Source organism: Chiloscyllium plagiosum, chromosome 15, assembly GCF_004010195.1.
Source record: "Chiloscyllium plagiosum isolate BGI_BamShark_2017 chromosome 15, ASM401019v2, whole genome shotgun sequence".
NCBI lineage: Eukaryota > Metazoa > Chordata > Chondrichthyes > Orectolobiformes > Hemiscylliidae > Chiloscyllium > Chiloscyllium plagiosum.
This window is the reverse complement of record NC_057724.1, coordinates 13916701-13935460: the sequence shown is the minus strand read 5'-3', so window position 1 is coordinate 13935460 and position 18760 is coordinate 13916701. Positions and strand designations below refer to the sequence as shown.

Genomic DNA, 18760 nt, shown 5'->3' with positions numbered 1-18760 from the left:
CTGTTCCTAAATCTGTTGGTCAGCTGCAATGTTTCGTTGAGAATCGTATTAAATGGAAAAGGCGAAGAGAGAGAGAAAAAAAACCCTTTGCAGATTCTCGCAATTACTCATGCATTATTCAACATCCCACGGAGTTTTAACAAGAACAGCTCCAACTCTGTTTCTCTCTCTCTCTCCGCCCGCGCAAAAAACAAACCTTGTGCCGTTTTTAAAGTGAAACTATCCAGCCCCAGCTCCAACCTGTCAGTCGAACGCATTTCTTCAGAGGGTTGAGGAGGGCAAAAGGTGCTCCAAGGATTTGACCGTCTGCTGACTGACAGCACCCGAGAGACAGACAGAGACTAGTGACCGGGAATAACAGGAGATGGGATACCGTTACATATAGAAGCAGTGGCTCTGATGAACAAGCCTCACTCATAAACTGGTAAGTTTTGGTGTGCACATTGATGGGCAAGATGCACATTTTATTTGATCCAACTCCTGTTTATTTCTGCAACACTCACCTCCCCCCTTACTCTGAATTAGGGAAATCTGTTAGAAAAAAAAATGCTGGGGATTTTTTTTCCCCTTCCCTTCTGTCTTTTATTTTCAATCTAGCTCCATCCAACCGCACGTCCATTGCACATTGAAACTAACACACAAAAAAGGGCGGAGGAACCTGTGTGCCTGTGCAAAAAAAAAAGACATTGAAGACATCTCGTGTCAAAAAGAGAGAATTTTTTTTTTAATTCCCCTTTCCGCCGAGGACTTTAGCAGCGAGTGAAACTGGCGGCTCCCCCCCGTGTGGAATGAAAGCCCCGCCGCTTCTTTGCTTCATTTACATGAAAACCGCTGTTCGTGTGAGCCGAGTGAAACGCCAACAACATCAAAAAAAAGGAAATGTGAAATGTACAGGCTTCACACAACTCACTCGGCTCTGCACCTCACAGAACCACAGCCACCCTTGTTGCTGGTGTCGAGTTGAAATCCCACAGCGTTTACTGCAAACTGCATGTCAGGCGTATGGTGAACCTTTCTCTCTGTAGCTCAGGTCGGTAAGTGCCTTTATTTTTAAACATTGAGGAAGCCTCGAGATTTGGAATTATCTTAGCCACATTTGAATGAAGTGCTCTTCAAGGAGGCCAGGTTAGGCATTGTAACGCGTTTAATTAAGTGATGCAAGTTTGCTCCTTCCTGGATTTGCCTTGGTGTGGATTTGAAAATCTAATTGTTTACCTCAGGAAGGTTACTGCCGCACATAGTTAACTATGGGGTCCACGCTTTGCAGTGAAACCCGTCCAATAGTACCCACTCCAATAAGTAACTAATTACCAACCGAGCTCCTGAATCGCGTCGTTTGGGAGTCACTCCAGGTTTATCAAGAGCAAACTTTGAATGGTTAATGCCTAATGCCAAGGGTAAAAGAAATTCAGCATGCCGTGTGTGAAATATCCAGTTTATTCCATCAAATTGATTCAAATTAAATGTTGCCTTTCGCATAGTAAGATATAACGAAGAAGTGATGTTGAGATCATTGAATTATCGTTCAAAATTTACCTAAAATTTATATTTAGCCTGGTTCGATTGCAATTGAATAGCCCAACTGGCTGAGGGCAGGTTTGAGGAGCATCTTGTATAGAGACCAGGGTTATTGAACACGGCAACATCATACTGTTATTTAAAAAGTTCCTGAAATCATTAAGTGGAATAGATTAATTTTTCTATGTACTGTACAGTGCATCTTAGCTTTGTGGCACTGAAACACATCCTGTAGTAAATGTGCACGATGGCTCAGTGGTTAGCACTGCTGCCTCTTAGCACCAGGGTCCCAGGTTCAATTCCAGCCTTGAGCGACTGTGTGGTGTTTGCACATTCTCCCCGTGTCTGCATGGATTTCCCCTGGGTGCTCTGGCTTCCTCCCACAGTCTGAAGATGTGCAGGTCAGGTGAATCGGCCGTGCTAAATTGCCCATAGTGTTAGGAGCATTAGTCAGAGGGAAATGGGTCTGGGTGGGTTACTCTTCGGAGGGTCGGTGTGGACTTGTTGGGCCGAAGGGCCTGTTTCTACACTGTAGGGAATCTAATCTAAATGGCTCAAGTTCCTTTTGTTGGACAGTACAACTATTTTGAAGTTAAGAGGGTGATCCTTGAATCCCCTTCAATAATTCCCCACCCCCGACTGAATTCAAAGCTTGGCCTAGACCTTTGGTCAGGTTGCATCTGGAATATTGCTTTCGGGTTGAAGGATACACTGGCCTTGGCAGAACAGGTTCAGCAGAATGACACCAGGGGTTGAGGAGTTAGTTGTGAGGACAGGTTGAGCAGTCATGTATTCTCTTCGGTATTCTTTCAAAGATTGATGTATGATCTGAGCCAGGTTGTGTTAAAAAGGATCGACTAAGTAAGGGAGTTAGGAAACTCCTCTTTAGCATGGTCATTAGTATCCCTGTTTACCACTGTGGGGAAGATCAGCCTTCCATTCCCTGATGGGGAGTGGCTGATTTCTGTGTGATAGACTGTGTGTAAGTAAAGCTATGTTGTTTAGAGAGGGCTGTTGTGGCAAGGGGTAGTGTCATAGAGTCATGCTGCATGGAAACAGACCTTTTGGTCCAATCAGTCCACACTGACCGTAATCCCAAACTAAACAAGTTCCACCTGCCTGGGCTTGGCTCATGTCCCTCCAAACCTTTCTTATCTGTGAGCTTATCCAAATGTCTTCTAAACATTATAACTGTACCCACATCCACCATTTTCTCTTGAAGTTTATTACCCTCATGAACCACTCTCTGTAAACAAAAATGGCCCCTCGTATTTTTTTTTTATTTTTCTCTTCTCACCTTAAAAATATGCCCCCTAGTTTTAAACTCCCACACCCTAGGGAAAAGACATCTACCATTCACCTTATTTGTACCCTCATGATTTTATAAATCTCTATAAGGCCATCCCTCAACCACCTATGCTGCACCCTGCCTCTGTGCTGGGATACATGGGTTCAAGCCCCACCTGCTCTGGAAGTATGTAATAACATTGCTAAACTGGTTGATTAGAAATTTAGCAATAAGTAAGGGTATTGAGGAATCTGGTGATAAGGCAGTTAAATGGTGCTGAGGTAGAAATTAGCCACAACCTAATTGAATGATTGATCACTTTCAAAAGTTTGAATGACCTATTCCTGTCACTATGCTGTACAGATTTTTTCAAAAATCCACATATACCTGTACATTGAGCATTCAGACAGGCATGCTGATAAACAGAAATAGAAGTACCTTTTGTCAAAACCATTTAATCTTTCAGAACTAAAGTAGAGAATGAGACACCTTGGTTCAAATTTTGTTAAGAGAGCTGACTAAATAGCAGCCCATTATCTCTCAAAACTGCCTTTAGATAAGCTTCACCATGTAAAAGAAAGTACAGTTCAGTAAGTCAATAATGCTGAAATAATGTTCATTTAAGGTTGATGTAAAAGTAATTCTGCCAAATCAAAACAGATCAGGGTTGGAAATGCTACAATGCTAAAATGTCACTAACACTCCGTGGGAAAATGTTTGGTTTCTTGGAAGCGCATCTTTTAATCATGCATGGGGTTCAAAGATGGAAAGACTGTTTTCGGTTGTTTTATTTTGCAGAATTCTCTTTAAACATTTAGCCCTTTGAACTCCTTTCTGTTATGATTATTCTAAGCTACATGTTCTTCATGCCACAATACTGAGATTAGTATTGACCATTGTCAGTACAACATTTTACTCATTTGATATGTTCGCATGAATTGGAGAAAATAACTCAAACTAGCTTCAAAGAGCAAGATCCGTGTAAATAGAATTATCAGGGGACAGTTTATTCATTACAAACATAATGGATATTCTGATTGAAAATAAAGATTATGGACAAAAAAAAATTACACGATGCAGATATCTAATAATCTAATGAATGCAAATGACTCATTACTGCTGTCTTAATAAAATAACTTTTGGAACAGCATTGACAGTTCTTCATCAGCTGATTGAATAAAAGGAAATAAAGTATATTAGTATTCCAGTCAGACTGGCACAGATTTAATGTACATAAAGTTTGTATTGAGTAGAACAATCTTAAACCATGGAGAGAACAGGGTCATTATCAAATTAATAACTTCTCACTGGATATTCAAAACTAAAAAAAAAAGTGCTTTAGAGCTAAGCTAAAACAGGGTTCAACATTTGGCAGATAGTGGACATGCTTACTTATCCCTGCGGAATGACAGTAAACACAAACAAATCAGCTGGACTTCAACTGTTAATGGTAATGGAAAACAACAATAACAGTTGAATGGGAGTTTAAATAGAGCCATATTGAGCATGCATAGGATTTCATAGCTTCATAAACACACTGTGTAGCATTGGATACAATAAGCTGGAAAGTTATGTCACTATGCAGACTCACATACCATTGAATTTCAGATCATAGGCATGTTGTCAAAGGAAGGAAAGCAAAAAAAAATAGACCCTTCTATTTCAGGAACTGAGAGAATTGAGAGAAGACCCAGCCAGAGATGCTGATCTGCAACTTTTCTTTATAATTGATCAGTTACAGAATGATATTTGTAAAGGTATTAATCTATGGCTTATTTTCCACATCAAAGGTTGTGTCAAATATATAAAGAAAATGAATTAGCACATTAAAGGTGGGTGGGGAAATTCAACCAATAAATTTGAAACCATGTCAACAAAAATCAAGTTTTAGAGTATCATATTTTTAAAGTCTTCATTCCATAGTCTACCTTCATCGTAGTCTTATTATTGATCAAGAAAAGATATGTTTATCAAGGTTGTATAACCTAAATTTCGCAGCAACTGGGCAAAGCCCCAAGAAGACATCAGTGAAGTCAGGACCTGGTTATGATAACATTGGCACCAACATTCAAGCACAGTTTGACTAATGTTCCTTTTGTAATCACAGCCTGAAACAAATGGTTCACCATACACATTGAATAGGTTCTCTGGGCAGTATTATATCTTTCAGTCTTCCTTTTTATAATTAAGGGTGCATTTATGCACAATCTTCTGTGAAACTAGAATGGTTCCTGCTTCAGAGCATAAGCTGAAATTCCAAAGTTTTTGTGGGCAAAGGGGAGAGTAAAATTGGTGTGTGAATTTATAAGTACAGTATTGATTTTAACCACTTTAGAAATACCAGAAGAAGTGGGTGAGGTCTCCCACTCACCCCTCTTCCATTAACAGCTTACATTTGTTGACTGTCTGGGAGATCCCCTGTCCACCCAGCATCCCCACTCAGTGGGTTTATGGCTGAAGGTTTCAAATTGTCAAGAGAATAGTGGTAATCAATTCTGGCTGGAATTCCTGCATCACTTCCTAAAGGGGGGAGAAATGAGGACTTGAGTTTTCCTCCCTCAGGTTGGCAAGGCACTTGATCAAATTTCCAGCCTGTCAGCAGAGTGGGTGTCTTGGTTACAATTTATAGATGTCCACCACCCACCCTAGATATTGCAATGGCCTGATTTTCAGCTGGGACCCTGACCAGTGCTGACAAAGATCCTGCCACTGCTTCAATAGACTGAGTGGATGTCTAGAAAGCTTGGGCTTTTTGGCATGACGGCGAATACCCTTGCCAACTTTTATAGGTGCACAATCGAGAGCATTCTGTCTGGATGTATCACTACCTGGTATGGCAACTGTACATTCAAGATCAGAGATGGTTACAGAGAGTGGTGAACTCGGCCCGGACAGTCACAAAGGCCAACCTCCCTTCTATAGAATCCATCTACCAGGCCCGCTGTCAAGGAAAGGCCACCAGCATTCTCAAAGATCCATCCCACCCTGGCAATGTTTTTCTACAACCTCTACCACCGGGGAGAAGGTACAGAAGCCTGAACACATGTACCAGTGGTTTCAAAGCAGTCTCTACCCTACTGTTGTTAGAATACTGAATGGACTCACAAACTCTTAACATTCGCCTGTACCTGTGTTTTTGTTTTTGCCGCTGTTTACCTTCTAGTTACTTATCTATGCTACTTAACTATGTGATCTGCCTGCATTGCTCGCAAGACAAAACTTTTTGCTGTGCCTCGGTACATGTGACAATAAATTCAAATTAAAATTCAATCAGGTTGAATTTTAGACACACCACATATCTCAGAGTGGAACTGTTTTCAGCATTTTGCTATCAGTGGGACAGGTTAAGCAGAACCATTGGAAGGTTGTTTCAGGTGTCTCAATTAATTCCTCAACTAGCGGTCTTTCCTATTGATAATGCTGAGAACCTGGTAATGGTGGCAATGTTTACAAAACTTTAACATTAAGTTGTCTCCACTGCATGGAGCTCCATCTTTGATAGTTCCAAAGTCTAGTTAGCTGTCTGAACTAAAACCAAACTGGGCCAATGGTTCAGACCCAGTGTAGTTGTTCCTGTGAATCCGTTGCAATGAACTCTTTTCAAGCTGCTTGGTTTAGGCAAAATGAAGGAGACAATTAAGAGATAGCAAAAACTGTATGGGAGCCAAAGCTTACTAAGATTATATCTTGATTCAAGATGGATCCCGGATATATATTAGGCTTCTTAGTAAAATTGAAACCCAAGATACGAAGGTGTAATTAGCAGTTTGGTTACAGAACTGGCTACAGGATAGAAAACAGAGTTGAGGTGACTGGCTGCTTTTGGTCTGGAGGGGTATATACAGTGGAGTTCCCCAAGTTACGGTACTAGGACAGAATGTGCTCCACTTTTATGGCAGCATCTGTGGACAGAGAAACAGAGTTCCTGTTTTGAATCCTATGTGACTCTGCTTCAAAACTGGGTTCCAAGTTTCAAAGTTAGACCCAGAATGTTAACTCTGTTTCTCGTTTCACAGATACTGCCAGACATGCTGAGTTTCTCTAGCACTCTATCTTTCAATTTAAGATCTCTAGCCATGTTTGCCTTTACTTCAGCGCTAGGATCATCATAGAATCCCTACAGTGTGGAAACAGGCCCTTCAGCCCAACAAGTTCACACTAACCCTCTGAAGAGTATCCCAACCAAACCCATTTCCCTACCCTATTACTGTCCCTGACTGATGCACCTAACCTATACATCCCTGAACACTATGGACAATTTAGTATGGCCAATTTACCTAATCTGCACATCTTTGGATTGTGGGAGGAAACCAGAGCACCCGGAGGAAACCCACGCAGACACGGGGAGAATGTGCAAACACCAAACAGTCACCCGAGGCTGGAATCTGTGTGGAGACATGCTTTGTTAGAAAGAGTAAGGAGAGGCAATCTGGGCTAAATGGTGCATTTTTAAAGGGAGTGGAAGACACTAGACATATTTATATACAGTTTTTTGACAGTGACAACACAGGTTAATAAAGCATATGGGCAGCACAATGGTTAGCACTGCTGTCTCACAGCACCAGGGACCTGGGTTCAATTCCACCCTTTGGCGACCGTCTGTGTGGAGTTTGCACATTCTCCTTGTGTCTGCATGGGTTTCCCCTACAGTCCAAAGATGTGCAGGTTAGCTGGATTGGCCATGCTAAATTGCCCATAGTGTCCAGGAATGTGCAGGCTGTGTGAGTTAGCAATGGGAAATGCAAGGTTACAGAGATTGCTTTTTGGGGTACTCTTTGGAGAGTCGGTGTGGACTCGATGGGCCGAATAGCCTGCTTCCAGACGGTAGGGATTCTATGATTCATATGAATCCTGGATACTACAAGTTGAGGCATTGAATACAAAAATCGGGAGGTTGTGTTAAACATTAATTTGTTTGGACCACATGGTATATCTGTTGGTGTTTTCTGAGCCCTTTAATGAGGAAGGCATTGAAGTTAGATTCACAAATACCTGATAGGAGGATGGTATGCCATGATAATCCAAACAGTGACTTGAGCTAATGAATTTGCCATTTGAAGCCAATTTTAAGGGTTTATTTTGAATTTTGCCAGAAGTGCAGAGTTCAGAACCAAAGCTCTGCCAGATACCTGAGGGCAGCCAGCAATTGCTGGTGATCATCGTGTTAGCCAGCTTGCCTTGGATGGGAGGATAGAGCAGTTTAGGCATGGGACTTCAGTGCCAGGGGTGGGGGGCTAAGGTGCCAGCACAGGGTTGGTGTGGGGTGTGTCACCATCTGGGAACTGCTTCAAATGGCACGGAAGGGGGTGTAGCTTTGGTAGAGTAAAGAAGCTGCTTGGTAATAACTTCTGTCAACTGAGAGTGCCCACTTGCCAAGGCCATTGCCATAGGAGGAGCCAATTGCAAGGTGGTGAGTGAGTGAGAGAATGCTGCAGCCACAGGCAGCAGGAAGGCAGCAATCTCAAAGCCAACTGGAGAAGGGATGAAGCAGAAGGGTGCAGAGGGCACTGCCAACAGCGTCCTCCTAGAATACTACATCATAGAATCCTTACAGTGCAGAGAGTGGCCATTCGGCCCATTGAGTCCACTCCGACCCTGCAAAGAGCATCCCACCCAGTCCCACCCCCTCCCCACATTTCCCATGGCTAACCCACATAACCAACACATCGTTGAGCACTCTGGGGCAATTTAGCATGGCTAATCCACCTAAACTGCACATCTTCAGACTGTGGGAGGAAGCCAGAGCACCTGGAGGAAACCCACACAGACACAGGAAGAACATGCAAACTGCACACAGACAGTCACCTAAGGCTAGACATGAACCCGGGTCCCTGGTGATGTGAGGCAGCAGTGCCCTCCATCTACCATCGGAGGATAAGCTGTCTTCAAATACTAAAGCTGCAGGGTCACTGAGGATTGCACAGTTCTGGGTGGCCATTACAAATCTGTGTGCCATGTTGGAGGTGCTAACAGTTACTGCATTGCTAAATTACTACACCATTTGATCATCCAATAACCTACTGGAAGCCTGGGTGTGATCTCCCAGTCTGTTGTATATTGGTGGATGAAGGCAGTGACTGATGCCCTCTTTGAGATAGTCAGGCAATTATTATTAGAACACGAATCTGAGAGGGCTGTTGCTGGATTGCCGCAGCTTCTCAATGTGAGCTGGTGCATTCTGTGGAAATTTCCAATCCCCTGGGCTAGCCAGCAGTCTTCATCTGCAGCTATTGCTAATGTGTACGCGGTTTCTAAAAGCAGCTGTCATTCTAAGTGCCAGCCTTGTCAAACCCCACAGCTGCACACGTTTAAGGCTGGACACTGGGAAACAAGGGCGACCCAGTAAAAAGGTGTCTCCTTCCTACTGTGAGGATCCCACGTGGTGTTGATGACAGGTTCAACGCTTGGCATGGGACATGAGTACTGAGCAGGCCACTTTTCTCTTAATATTGTGATTTAGATGCCTTAATCAACTGGGCTGGAGATGTCAGTAGGCCCCTTGCATATCGTGGTTTACGATGCAACCTGGCACTACAGCGGGTTAGGCTGCTGAACTATGACCTTGTAGAGAAAAGTAATGCTTCCTTTGATATTGTGGATATGGAGAAAACTGTTTGCCAGCCAACACCTCACTAAGGAACTCAGGAGTGATGTGATGGATGGAGCAGAACCTCTGAACGCTGCAGGCACCACTTGCCACCTGCTTTTCTCATTTCAATAAAGTGTTAGCCTTTCTGCTGCACTATTGACTATTGTCAACTCCTCCCCATTTGCCCCCAGTAAAACCAGGAGTGTCCAGCATGGGGAAATCCAAGTTGTACAGTCCCTCCCAACTTGTAAGTCAAGGGAATCCTAACGTCCTGGAGAGCCACAAGGATTTAAGTGCAAAACACAGAAAGCTAAGGAAGAAGACATGTCATCTTTCCTGAGCGGGCTCGAGTAAAGCCAGCAGGGAAACTTGTGGGGGCCACCTGAGATCTTCCTCCAAACAGTTTCATTCCTCAGGCCCTCAGCAGGCTTGCTGTAGTCAGGAGCAGGACCTTCTACAGAAACAGCGTTGTTTGAAGGCAGCAGATTTCCTGCATCAGCAGCTATGACACCACATTGAAAGAATGCTGGCTATCCTGTCAAAGAAGTGCCAGAACCTCTTGTACCATCCCATGATGCTTCATGCTCTGCTTCTCTGCCCTCCTGACTGGTTGACCACTCCGTCTGCTGCCAGTTAGTTGGCCAGCCAGCATTATATTGGATCCTCCGGGTCACTGGCCTGGCAAAGCGGCAGCAGCACCTCCTTCCTGTCTCAGGATCTCCAGCCTACCTGGCAAAGCCCAAAGAGGGAAATGAATAAACTTCGAAATGAATGGACTCATCATACTGTGACTCCAGTTTCAAGTAATAAGATGAGTTAGGGCAGTATGAGTGACTTGTGAGCTTTACTTGCAAGGATTTTCCTTCTGGGATTATGTCTAATTCTGGATGTCACACTTAAGGAAAAACCTGAAAGCTTTAGAAGGGCTGCAGGAAAAAAAATTGTTCAAAAAGTTCAGGATTCCAGTTGCGTGGAAGTGTGGGAGAGGTTGGGGTTATTTTCCTCACAGCAGAGAAGGTGAAGAGGAAATTTAATGGAGGTGTTAAAAATCATGAAGAATTAGTAAGCATGGGACATCAATTTAAGCTGATTGCCACCAGTCCTTTTGCCAATGTGAACCTCTTATTATGCAAAGTGTAAGTTAGGTTCGGTATGTGCTCCACTATAGAGTGGTGGGAAAAGATTCAACAATAGCATTTATAAAATGAATTGGATAAACACTAAAAGAAAAAAAATTGTAGGGATATGGGGATAAGATTGTGGCAGAGTGGAACATATACTGTTCATTAAAAGACGCAGCACTGTCTTAACACCCTGAATAACTTTCTTCTGTTCCCTGCGTTTGATAATTCTATGAGGGTTCAGTTGCCTAACTGTTTATAGTCTAGCAATTTAATTTTGGTCCAGGCTTTAAAAACATGATTGTGACACCTCCTACTCCACCCCACCCCCATGCTCCCATAATTATGGTCATAAAAAAAATTCAATTCAATTAAATCATAGAGAAAAAACATTCTGACCCTTTCAAAAACATGATAATACAAACAGAAACTGAAGCTGCAGCTTAATGTTTATAGCAAAGAGAAAACATAAAGATCAGGAGGAGAGAAAGCTCAGTTGTAAGGAGCAATGTCTTATATAAAAGACAATTGAAGTTAGACAGATGTTACAAGTCTGGAGATGAAGAGTAGGATCTACAGGGTACAGGGTAGCACAGACATCATTTGTTATTCTGGAGATTTAAAATCCAATTTTCAATATATTAACTTGCAAAGTGAGCTTGTGGGCACGATGTAAGTGAAAGGTGACAAGACTTTTTTTAATGACTGGTTCATGGAATCTTGTCAAACAGAAGGGAAATAACCTAAGATGGAAATGTGTTGCTGGAGAAGCGCAGCAGGTCAGGCAGCATCTAGGGAACAGGAGAATCGACGTTTCGGGCATTAGCCCTTCTTCAGGAAATAACCTAAACCAATTCCGAAACCAGATTCCATGCTAATTGGATATGTGGAGATTACCTGTTGCTTACAAACCTTCTAACTTTTTACCATGATGTTGGGTCCCTGAAGATGCCTCTAATTAGAGGAGAGATGAGATTTTTGTTTATGAAGTGAGATGATCTGCAGTGGTGGGAGCAGATTCAGTCATGACTTACAAAGGGAATTGGATAATTACTTGAAGAACAAAACTTTGCAGTGTCATGGAGAAAAGGTGGATGAATAGGATTAATTGGGGAAATCCTGCACAAAGAGCTGCCACAGGTTCCTTCTGTGCTATAAGATCCAGTCATTCCAATTATTCCAAGCAACGTATTTCATTTTTAAAACAACAATTTTGCCTTCATCATCATACCTCTGATTTCTAATTTGCAGATATTTAAGTACAACAAGTGATTACAACATGTCAGGCAAATAAAATGTTGACATTTAGTGCACGGGAAATGTAATATTGAGAAAAAGGAAATAAAGCAAAGTGCTGTGGATGCTGAATGTCTGAAACAAAAACGGAAATTGCTGGAGAGACTCAGCAGGTCTGGCAGCGTTTGTGGAGAGAAAGCTGAATTAATGTTTCAAGTCCAGTGATCTTTCTTCTCCCTAATCTTACATTAATATATGTTCTTATTATAGATACTGTCAGACCTGCTGAGTTTCTTCAGCAATTTCTGTTTTTGTATGAAAAAAGAAAAGTTTTGCTTGTTGAGATCATGTCTGGAGTCCTGTGCGCAGTTTTGGTCTCCTTATTTAAGGAACAATGTAAATGCATTAGGCGTAGTTCAGAGAATGTTCACTATAGAAAATGAAAATGTTTTCGAGGAAGATACAGAGATACTTGCATCGAGACTAGAAGAGACTGAGGGTCACAAGGAAGAGGTATTAGAAATACTGCAGAGTGTGAAAATAGACAAGGCCCCTGGGCCGGATAGGATCTATCCTAGGATCCTCTGGGAAGCAAGGGAAGAGATTGCCGAGCCTTTGGCATTGATCTTCAAATCATCATTGTCTACAGGAATAGTGCCTGGGGACTGGAGGATAGCAAATGTGGTTCCCTTGTTCAAAAAGGGTAGTAGAGACAACCCTGGTAATTACAGACTAGTGAGTCTCACTTCAGTTGTTGGTAAAGTGTTGGAAAAGGTTATAAGAGATAGGATTTATAACCATCTAGAAAAGAATAATCTGATCAGGGACAGTCAACATGGTTTTATGAAGGGTTGGTCGTGCCTAGCGAATCTTTATTGAGTTTTTTGACAAAATGACCAAACAGGTAGATGAGAGTAAACCGGTTGATGTGGTGTATGTGGATTTCAGCAAGGCATTAGATAAGGTTCCCCACAGTCGGCTATTATACAAAATGCGGAGGAATGGGATTGTGGGAGACATAGCAGTTTGGATCAGTAATTGGCTTTCTGAAAGAAAACAGAGGGTTGTAGTTGATGGAACATGTTCATCTTGGTGTCCAGTTACTAGCGGCGTACCGCAAGGGTCGGTGTTCATCATTTTTATAAATGACCTGGATGAGGGCTTAGAAGGGTGTTTTTGGTTAGAAGATTGTATCAATAAGGTTGGCAGTGCCTCGTTCCTTTTTAAGATTGATTTATTGAAGGACTACTGGCAAATTCCATTCACGTCAAGGACTAAAGAAATATATGCTTTTGTTAAACCAGATAGGTAATGCCAATGTCAAGTAATGCCATTTAAATTAAAGGTATATTCCAGAGATTTATGAACCTCAGCTATGACTTGATTCATAACTCTGTAGTTTATTAGATGAGCTTGTGATAAATAGTAACACAAGGAAAGAGCATGTAAGACAAGTAGCAGAAATAGTTAAGCAATTACAATTGGCTGGCTCAGTAATAGCTTTAGCCAAAAGTGGATTTGGAGAAGAAAGAGTAACTTACCTAGGACATATTGAAGGATAAGGATTAGTTTTACTAAGGACAGTGAAAGTAAAGGCGTAATAGAATTCCCAGCATCTAAAACTAAAATACAAAGCAGAATATGTAAGGGTATGGAATGCTTTGCCTGCAACGGTAGTAGATTCGCCAAGTTTAAGTGCATTTAAGTCGTCATTGGACAGGCATATGGACGTACATGGAATAGTGTAGGTGGGATGGGCTTCAAATTAGTATGACAGGGCGGCGTAAATCGAGGGCCGAAGGGCCTGTACTGCGCTGTTATGTTCTATGTTCTATAATGTTTAGTCAATGGATGCCTGCAGTAGGATGGTGGGAGGCTAGCTTTGTTTGGGCTGGGCTTGCATCCATTGAAGTTTAAAAGCATGAGATGTGATCTTATTGAAACATTTAACATCCTGAAGGCACTCAGTGTGAAATGAGAAACTAGAACCATGGGATATAGTTTCAAAGTAAGGAGATGCACAGTTAAAACTGAGACAAAGAGAGTTATTTTCTCTCTAAGATTTGAGAGTCTTTGGAACTGTCTCTGCCCTTGAGAGCAATGGAGACAGGGTCGTCAAATGTGTTTAAGGCAGAGGTAAACTGATTCTTGTCTAACAAGGGGCTCAAAGGCTATTGGGGATAGGATAGGAAAGTGGGTTGAGACTGTATTCAGATCTGCCACGATCTAATTAAATAGCGAAGCTAGCTCAAGGAATTAAATGGCCACTCCTGCTCCTAATTTGAATGTTCATCTGTTGAATTACTTAGGAATTCTTACTTCTAAATAAAGATTTGAACTAAGAATGCAGGCTTATGTCTTAAAGCTAAGATATCTTTTGCATCGTTAAAGTCCGAATTCTTAAGTTTTGATGGTTAAGTCTGTATCTCTGCACATTCCATCAACTACGTCTGTAGAGTCAAAATGCAAGTATGTCTTTTTATAGTGTTATCAATGTGTGGAATTGATAACTGTACAGATATAATGCAGGATGGTAGTTGATGTTCAATGATTTATATTTGATAACTCAAAGAAATGGTGCAGAAAATACCTTGTCGCATTCTGAAAAATATAATGGATCTCTAGTTTTAATGGTAAAATGCAAAATATGAACATCCTGTCTTTGCAAAATGCTTAAGGCCAAAGTTCTGCTTTTTGCAAGGATTGGTTTGTAAATTGCAGTATGTGTATTTTACGTGAAATGCTGGCAGTAATGTTGTGACATAGTTGTGGGTGCAGCCATTTAGACAATGGGACTAGTCACATTTTGGCTCAAATTGTGATGCGTGCAGTTTTATTTATCTGAAGGCACAGGCTGACCCCTGTTTAAATCATATAGTGCTGGATCTATGAGAATAGCCATTAAGAGACAACAGAATTTTGCGTAATAGACTCAGTTCCTTGAAGGGTGGGAAGCCTCCAGTTCATTTTTTTTTAAAAAAAGCAAACAAGCAAAACAACTTTGATTTAAGTCATGAAATGGTTGGAGTCTTAGCATGGTGCACATTACTACAAAAATCTATTTTTCTCATTTAGTGTAGAAGAGGCAAACAACACAGATATAAGTTATTGAATATTAGTCTGTTTGTTATAATTTCCATCTCTCCTAACCTCCTTTTGTCACTGACATTTTCCCATAGGATGTGCGTGAATTGGATAAACAAATAAACACTGCATTTGCACTTACGCATCACAGTTTGCTTGCTTGGTACTTGCATTGATTTCCTGTGGAATAATTTGCCATGCATTTCCCCACTAATTTATAGATAGAGCTCATGTGTAATGACGTAAAATCATCTGACTGCTTTTAACAGCAGAATTTATGACAGTTGCAAACTAGGGGAAGAGAAAAATAGTCTTTTATGAGAGCAGGGTAAGGTTATAATTTTTGTCACTTTGCTGTTGCTTATTGAACAGGTCTACAAATATACATATTAATTATAATGACTTTATCTGCTAATATACATAATATAATGAATTTGTCTGCTAATATATATGTTAAATATAATGAATTTATCTGCTAATTTATCTGCTAAATCCAGTTTTATTTTTTCTGAAATAAGATAATAAGATGCAGGTACAGAAGTAGACTATTCAGTCCATTGAGTTTGCTCTGCTGTTCAATGAGATCCTAGCTGATCTGATAGTCCTCAACTCCACTTCCCTGCCTTTTCCCCATTAATTCTGTTACTGATTAAAAGTCTGTCAATCTCAGCCTTGTATATACCTAATGAGCCTAATGAAGGCTTTTGAAATTGTGACTGGTCTGACAAGGTGGATTTAGAGAAACTGTTTTAACTTATAATTCTGCCCAGAAGCATTTAGGTAAAATGTAAGATAACTACTAACAGATTGAATAAATTATTTCAGAAAGCATTTATTTAATGGCAAGAGCAGTTAAAAAGTAGGACAGGTGTTGTCAGGGCTCAGGATAGAGGGGGGAGGTGGTGGCAATTGAAAGACGTGGGGAAGACTACATCAGTCAGCTGGACAAGTTGGAGATGGGGAAGCTGTAGGGATTGGGTGGGACACTTGAGAAATAGAGTGGATCTGCAGGGATTGGTGCAGGAGGTGAGGGGGGAGGACTGTCAGAATCTAGGAATGGAACTGAGAGGGGATGTAGGAGAGGGGAGGAAGTGGCAAGGGGACAGGGGAGTGAAAGGGGGCTGCAAGGGTAGGGCACAAGGAGAGGAAGACTGTAAAAGAGAGTGAATAATTTTAACTCTGTCACCAAAGGAATACGTAACTAACTAGGTGTTGGAAAAGTTGGAAATTGATGATGTTATGAATATGGCATGTCTCGATAAGGCTGTATATTTCCAATAGCTGCAAAATGGATGGCAGGGAACTCTATCAGATACTATTGTAATGATCATAGTGTCAATTCTTCAATTTAAATCTGGGATACAGTGAACAGAGTAGTAATTGCTTGGCTAAACTTTTTTCAAGTGTTGGACATATATGATAGAGACACATGAACTGTGACCTCACCAGTCTGCAGGAGATGTGCTGAGCGTGATGTATTTTTGTCTGTAGAAGTATGTCCAGTACTTTGAAAAAACACCTTTGTTGCTTAGTCTTGTGCCATTATGCATACTGTGGGCTACAAGAAATTAATGCTTTCATTTTGTCCTGTAACTTTAAACTTAATGGAGTGTTGGTGATTATTGAGGGTATGAACAAATTCTTCTAATTCTGCTTCTGTGTGAATCCAAATACCCTACGTACCAACATGCAAACACAAGATGTTCTTATGTACCTGCATTGTTTAATAAATGAGTTAGTAAGAATGAAATAGTAGCCTCAAAATCAATGGATATCTCTCAAGAGGACTGCAAGGGGTTGACCACTATTCCAATACTGGCCAAATACTCCAGAAGGCCGAATTGCCGACTCCAACTCTCAATTTCAATGTTCCTAATAACAAAGGTTGAAGGGAGAGCTTCAAGGTTGGTGTGAGGGGTGGAAATGACGAGCCAAGGTCAGTGACATTTCTCCCTGGCCCTGCATGGTTTGGCTGAAGCAGGTAGCATTGATTCATTTAAGAAGAGAATTGATGTAAGAAAAGTTGGGAAGGAGTTAGAGGGAGTCAGTGCAAGCTGGGAAGAGGTGATTAGCATCAGAGGAACAAGTTGAGCAGAATCACTCAGATGGATCAGCCAAATGGACTGTTACTATAAATGCCTTAACCATGATATCTGTGTGCAAGAAGGCAATTGTTGTAAAATAAGATTCATCCCTAGATATATGCTTGCCATAAAATACAATGAAAATGTGACTGCCCTGGTGGCAAGTTTAGGTTTAGATTTAGACTTTATTGTCACGTCATCAAGTACAAAAGCACAGGGGTACTGTGAATAGGTTTCAATTTTGCCACACACAGCGCCATCTTAGGTACAAGTACCAAGATACAAAAACTTAAGAATAAGGTAGAAAGGAATACGGAACAAAGTTAAAAGTTAACCATTACAATCACTCTTAGAATAGTATAAAAAAGGAAATAAAGTTAACTGTTAAACATTACAGTCCTTCTCAGTATTAAGTTGAAAAGTAAAGAAAGCAAAACGGTATAAAGTGAAATGATAGGACTGTAGCTGAAAGACACAGTTTTGTTCATATTTAACTAACACATTTCTCTTTTCTGACATTCCCATAGATATCCTAGCGGTGGTAGCACGAAGAACACTGTAAAATTAAATCCATGGTCTTGATGACTAAGAAGTAAAATGAGTCAACAATGAATGTCAGGGTCAACAAAACCAAATCAATACTAAGTAAGTTTTATTGATAATTGGAATTTCCTGACTGTGATTCACCAATGTTTCTATAGTTAATGAAAATAAACATGCAGTGATATCATTCTTGTTTTTTTTTAACTTATGGATCATAACTGCCATAACAGTTTTGTCTTGAATTTGAGAAAAGAAATGTTGGTGAATTGGCCAAAATTAGTTGCTTGCAAATTACTCATATCAAATGTAAATGATGTCTGAACCTCAGTAACCCATTATAGTAGAAGGGAATTTCCCCAGCCGTTTCCACCAAAAATGGAAAGTGTATAAAATCAAGAGTGTCCAATTTTAGATGCTGGTGTGATAGTCAAAGAGCCAGCATTTATTTTGTGAATGTCTCTGGAAAGCCCGCCATTTGCTGTCCATCCCCAATTGCCAACGAACTGATTGGCTTTTTTGGTCAAGAGTATGCCACAATACTGAGAGCCTGCAACCACATGTAGAGTCTTATCACATGAAAAAAGGCCCTTCAGCCCATTGTGTCTGCACCAGTCATCAAGCATCTATCTATTCTAATCCAATTTTCCAGCATGTGGCCTGTAGCCTTGTTTGCAGCTACAGTCCAAATGTTCATATGTTCATTAGTCCATTAGATATAGGGGCAGAATTAGACTATTCCGTTGCATTGAGTCTGCACCATTCAATCATGGCTGATGTGCTCCTCAACCCAATTTTCATGCCTTTCCCCCTTAATCGTTTAATCCATTACCAATTAAAAATCTGTCTAACTCTTCCTTAATTTACTCACTGTCTCAGCATCCACCACACAGATTCACAACCCTTTGGAAGAAATAGTCTCTCCTCAACTCTGTTTTAAATTTGCTACCCCTTATCAATAGACAATAGGTGCAGGAGTAGGCCATTCTGCCCTTCGAGCCTGCACCACCATTCATTATGATCATGGCTGATCATCCTCAATCAGTATCCTGTTCCTGCCTTATCTTCATAACCCTTGATTCCACTATCCTTGAGAGCTCTATCCAACTCTTTCTTAAACAAATCCAAAGACTAGGCCTCCACTGCCCTCTGGGGCAGAGCATTCCACACACCCACCACTCTCTGGGGGTGAAGAAGTTTCTCCTCATCTCTGTCCTAAATGGCCTACCCCTTATTTCTAAGCTGTGTCCTCTGGTTCGGGACTCACCCATCAGCGGAAACATGTTTCCTGCCTCCAGAG

The 18760-nt window shown here is 41.2% G+C and overlaps 1 protein-coding gene across 3 annotated transcripts in view; it reads left to right on the top strand.

Annotated features, from left to right (window-relative positions):
* Positions 1–212: 212 nt before the first annotated feature.
* The window catches only part of gpr174 (G protein-coupled receptor 174), a 27163-nt gene continuing 8615 nt past the window's right edge, over positions 213–18760 (top strand). The window contains exons 1-2 of one of the 3 annotated variants that reach the window (XM_043704445.1): positions 213–424; positions 17448–17565. The gene's annotated coding sequence lies outside the window, so the exon portion shown is untranslated. Of the gene's footprint in view, positions 425–448; positions 1035–17447; positions 17566–18760 lie in introns of those variants that run through there. The other 2 variants (XM_043704446.1, XM_043704444.1) reach the window with 2 other exon arrangements.